Below are 5733 nucleotides of genomic sequence, written 5' to 3' on the forward strand. Positions count from 1 at the left end.
ATTCACAATTGCAAAGATGTGGAAACAACCCAAGAGCCCATCAATACATGAGTGGATTAATAAAATGCGGCATAGGTATACCACGGAGTCCTACTCACCCATAAAAAAAATAAGAGAATTTGCGTTTCTAATGCATTCCCAGGTGGTGCTGACGCTGCTGACTCTGGGATCTCACTTTGAGAACCATCTTCTTAGTGCAAAGACTGAATGGGACCCTGCTATCCTATAAATTCTTTCATCGACTGCTTCTCCTATTTCTTTGTATTCCTCGTGTTTCTCGGGGCTTGGCCAGTTTGCACAGCTGGGTTCTCTCTGAGGGCTAGTTCATGGCAGGGGCCCTTGTGTTAACAACAATAACTATGAGCCTCGCTTTTTTCTTCTGCTCCTTCTAATGAAGCCTCAGGTCTCCGGAACAACCTTATACTGCTCTGCTGAACCAGTGCTCAGAGTAAACTGTCAGGCGTCTGCAAACAAAGGCTCAGTGTACTAAGCAACCCCATTGCTGAGTCTTTGCCTTTGGTTCTTCACACCTACCCGGGCCCTCTTTTTGGCCTCCTTGGGCCCTCTTTTGGCCTCCTGTGGAAGGCTCTGTGCTCAGACTTTCCTACCTGAGGGGATGCAGAGTAACAGGTCTTATTAGTTGTATAACACATTCACTCTCATGGCAGTTTCACCAATTTGCTCTTAGGGGCTTTTGAAAAGCACATTTTCTCAGGCTCTCTGGGAAGAAAACAAGAAGTTTAATGGTGTTGGGCAAGGGAAAGGGTAAATCTTCATACAGGGGAAAATAGGAAAACAAAGGAATAATGCTTCTTGTTAGGATGCAACAAGAGACCTAGCTTGCCTGTTAAATAATTTAAGCTAATTGTTGAACCCGTAAAGTGTTGCAGAGAAGGGTTCGTCAACGAATGTTTTGTGGATGCTCGCTTTTGGAAGTGAAATGGAATAATGAAAGAATAGATCCACAGGCCAGACTCCTGGCACCCCTCTCATCCTGTTCTCCCTGCCTCCTCCCTGACACCTTCCCTTCTTTAACTAGCACCCTGAGTAGACCCAGATTGTTTTTATTAGAATCTTCACTACATTAGAACAACTAATAAACATGATTTATGGTGACTCCAGTCTCTATTTTCTTAACTATCCCTATTTTAGGGACTTCTGTAATTCTGGAATTTATGTGGCTAAAAGCCCAATCCCAAATGCCTGCTTTCTTCCTACCAGTGTTTAAATAAGCCTCTAGTTTAGCTGAGTGGACTTCTTCCCTTAACCCCAAATGTACTGCCGTATACTTTTTGACTCAATGCTTTCATTTTTTTTCTCTTCATCCTGTCTGAAACACCTTTCTGAACCTTCTTGGTTTTTATCTTTCTCTCCCTCAAGTTTCATCTTTCTTGTGAAATCTTGCTTGACTGCTGCTATCCAGAGATCCAAGTGTGTTCTTTGTAAGAGACCGTGTCGGTGATGCCAGCAATATTTATTTGTGTCTAACTTTATTGAGTGGGTTACACTTGTCTCTTCATTTTTTAAAGGATTTTAAGAGGCAGGACTTAATCTCATACATATTTTTAGTTTAACAAAATTTTGCAGAGTGTTTGCTTTTTGGTAGGTGCTGGATATACAATTAACCTTAACTGACTTCAAATCCATATTTCTATCTTCTGCAAATGTACATGATGCATAATAAATATTATAAAATAGTGACTCAACCTATTCCTATAAGTGTAACCTCATTAATGTTCATTAAATACCTGTTATCTTCCTACTTTGTCACCCATCCTCTTATCTAAAACTTAAAGAAACAGGTCCAGAGAAGTCAGGTAATAGAGGTAGAATTATAACCTGGTCCATCTAACTACAAAGAGTGTTCCTTTCTACCAATACCACCCCAGCCCTTAATTATCAGAGAAGGAGGACCTTAGAAAGGGTATATGACTTGCCAAAAGTCATATTGCAAACTACTTATTGAGGAGATAAATTTAAAATTCATTGAATTAATCATTATTCTTTTATATATTATGCTACATATGGACGATAAGAGGTAGAAAATCACTCTCTCCAGCGTTTGTGTTGGTAAATTCCAATATAAAATTGAGAGCCCAACCTCTCTGTTGGCTTTTGTTGTTTTGTAATTTCCAAAGTTTGTCATATAAGACATATGAGGTGATGATACTTTAGATCTTTCCAGTGGCTGACATAAATCCGTTTTAAATGAACAGGACTTTTATAATGCCCAGTGTCTCCCAGATCTGCATGGGAGAAATTGCCTGAAACATCCTGCCTAATGCTGTCATGGGAGCCAGGGCTTTATGTTACGTACAAGAAATTCTTACAACTGCTTTAACTAATAACATTTTAATTTAATGCATTTCATATTTCCATATTTATTGTGCTCCAATCGTGTTTTATGAGGAGTGTGAACATGGAAACTCAATATAACTGTTAGTTAGTATGTATGTACAGTCTACTTTCCTCAAGAGGTTCCCCTGCTGTGCACAAATGTAAAATAAATACAAATAAATTCAACTCTTTAATACGCCTCCAGAGTGCCCCAGCCTAGCTGATCAAGTCGTCCCCTTCCCTCCACTTAAAGAATCCTCTGCAGAAACAAACTGATTAGAACCAAATCCCTTGGGAAATTGAGTTTCCTTTTTTAAGCTTCTTAATCTGGCTCCATTCAGAGCCATGTTATCCTCCAAGCAGACCCTGAAAGAGATTCCATTTCTGCTGCTTTCCAGCCAAAGAAGAGACTTTGGAAGGAAGGGGAATGAGACGGAAAACACTATTGTATCAGCCGATCTGTCCACTGTACAATTGGCATCAAAAGATTTGCAAAGAGAAGGCTCTGCCTCTGTGCAGCATCTGCACGGGGACCGTTAGGGAGACTGGAAGGAAAAGATGCTTGGCTTCCAAAGACTTTCAATGACTGAAGAATGCACTAGGGTAGAGTTGCAAATTTTCAGTCCAGATTTCATTTTGTGACTAACTAAGACAATGGTGAGAAACGGACACTTAACGCCAATTAAACTGAACAATGGTGTTTTCTAGTCATTGCATGTGTTGTGACTTTGTGCTCCTTCACATGAAAATCCATGCTTTTTCATTTTCAGTAGATGGATACTTCTGGAAAATAATAATAATAATAAATTCCCCTCTTCTTCTCTCTTCATTGATAATCCTTTCTTGCTATGATCCAATGAGACAGGGGTAATTTTTTCAAGTTAAAACATATTCAAAATAATTTTTTAGACATTGAAAGTGAAACATTTTGGAAGTTGAAGCTGTTCACTTTAAAGTAAATGTAATTTGAAAATAAGTGTAATGATCTCAACTAATTATAACTGATATGCCTTAATGACATCAATGTCAATTTCTTAAAATATCTGTCTTAAAGAGTGGACACTCAGAACAAAATATCTCCAATTCACTAGAATCTTCAACATTTGAGACAGAGTTATATGGTCCATATGCAGTAGGAATAAGGGAGAAGAGGGTGTTCAGCTTTCAGGGGTCTCTATGATGAGACAAGAATAAATTTCAGCTTCATATTCCTTCAGGAGTCTCTTGGAGCTGAGTCCATGCAATCATCTTCCCTGGGGCTTTTAAGAAGAGAATAGCTGTTCTTCTGGAATGGTCTGGAATGACCTAAGCAGGATGCTAATCAGGGACTCAGTGACCTCCAAGATTTCTTGCTGTTCAAGGACTCTATTAATTTGCTTCCTTATCAGCATGCTCTTATCAATCTATATTAACTTGTCAGATCTTATGGTGGTATAGTCTACACATCAAACAAAAGGAAAGGAAAGGAAGATAGGAACTCATGTAAATTGCCTGTGATGTGCAAAGAACTCTGCTATCATATCTTGTTTTATTTCCCCCAAAACTGTGTCATCCTGTCACCAATATTTCCTAGTTTAGGAACCTAAAGCTCTGAGAAGTTAAGTAACTAAATGTGTAAGTGGCAGAGGGGGACTGAAACCAAGAATGCCCGGCTCCCTGCTCTTTCTGTCTCACAACACAGCACCAGAATGGCAGGAGCTCAGGGGAGGTAGAGATTAGAGAAGGCAGGAGAGGTGTCCCAGAATTGCACGAAGGAACTAGAACTTCTGTTGGACTTAAGGGGAAAATAGTATACTGAAAACTGAAAGGCCAGGGAAGTAATCTAATAAGTGAAAGGATGTTTGTAAACACATGCATGTGGATTAGTCTGGTAAAGTGAATAAACGAGTTTGGTTGGAGCAGAAACTTCATAGGGAACATAAGGTAAGAGAGACTAGAGACCAGATTGTGCTTTTGTCATTTGTTTTTGCAGGTTCAGGAATACATCCTTCAAAGTCACTCCTGTTTTTCTCAAGGTTGGTATCATTGGGACAAGTAAAATCTGTGCCCAGCATGCTAGGCCAACTTTGGATAAGGTCAGCAGGAAAGGTGTCTCTACAGAGGTAATAGTTAGCTAAAACCTGAAGAAAAGCACGAGTGCAATATGTACAAATGTGTTAACAAGGGAGGAAGGGTTGGCATATTCAAGAAACTTAACTAAGACCATTGGTGCTGGAACACAGTGAGTTGGGGGGAATATGGCACCAGGGAACAGTGGAGAGGTAAACAGGGCGGGCTCCTATACAGCATTGTGAGCCATGATAAGGAGTTTAATTTTTTATGACATTTAAGGGGAAGCAACTAACGGTGTATAAACATGAGAGGAAATGTTCTACTCTGGCTATGCGGTGAGGGAAAGGTTGAGGGAGGGTATGAAGTTCACTCTGGTCAATTGGTGTCCTGAACAATGGTGGTAGAAGTGGGGATGGAAAGAACTGTACAGGGACTGAGGCACATCTTGAAGATAGATTTGTCAGCCCTTGTTGATGAATGAGATGTTGTCAGTAAGGAGGGAGGACACATCAAGAAAGGGTTTCTGGCTTGAACAACTCAGGAGTCTGGTTTTTAATATATTAAGAGTCTGTGAGTCATTTAAAAGATTTCCAGTATATGGATATTTCTCAGACTAAAGCTCATAGCTCTATTGTTAGATGTATAGGCATCCGTAATTGTTATGTCTTTTTGGAGAATTGACCCCTTTATCATTATAAAATACCCCTCTTTACTACAGGTATTTTTCTTGCTTTGAAATGTTTCGTTTGAAGTTATTATTACTATGCCAGCTCTCTTTTGATTACTGTTAGCATGGTATATCTTTTTATATTCCTTTACTTTTAATCTGTTAGAGTCTTTATATTTAAAGTGGGTTTCTTCTAGATTATATATATTTGGGTCTTGGTATTTTTGTCCACTGAGATAATCTCTGTCTTTTATTTGGTGTATTTAAGCCATTTGCATTCAAATAGATTATTTTTGTAGTTGTGCTAATATATATCACGTTCATGATTGTTTTACATTCATTGAATTTATTCTTTTCTCCCCTCTTTTTCTGCTTTCTTTAGTTTTAATTGAGCATTTTATATAATTCATTTTTTCTCATCTCTTAGCATATCAATTATACTTACTTTAAAAGATATTTTAGTGGTTTCCAGAGAATTTGCAACGTACATATTAAACTAATATGTCCACCTTCAGATAACTCTATACCACTCCACGTGTTATTCAGGTACCTTATAACAGAATATTCTGAGCACCTTTCTCCCATCCCTTATGAAATTATTGTCATTCATTTCATTTATTCAAATGCTATTATCACCCATTACATTGTCACATTAAACAAAGAATTTTTTTTTAGAT

This window comes from Propithecus coquereli, unplaced genomic scaffold (assembly GCF_000956105.1).
Source record: "Propithecus coquereli isolate 6110/MARCELLA unplaced genomic scaffold, Pcoq_1.0 Scaffold73, whole genome shotgun sequence".
NCBI classification, from domain to species: domain Eukaryota; kingdom Metazoa; phylum Chordata; class Mammalia; order Primates; family Indriidae; genus Propithecus; species Propithecus coquereli.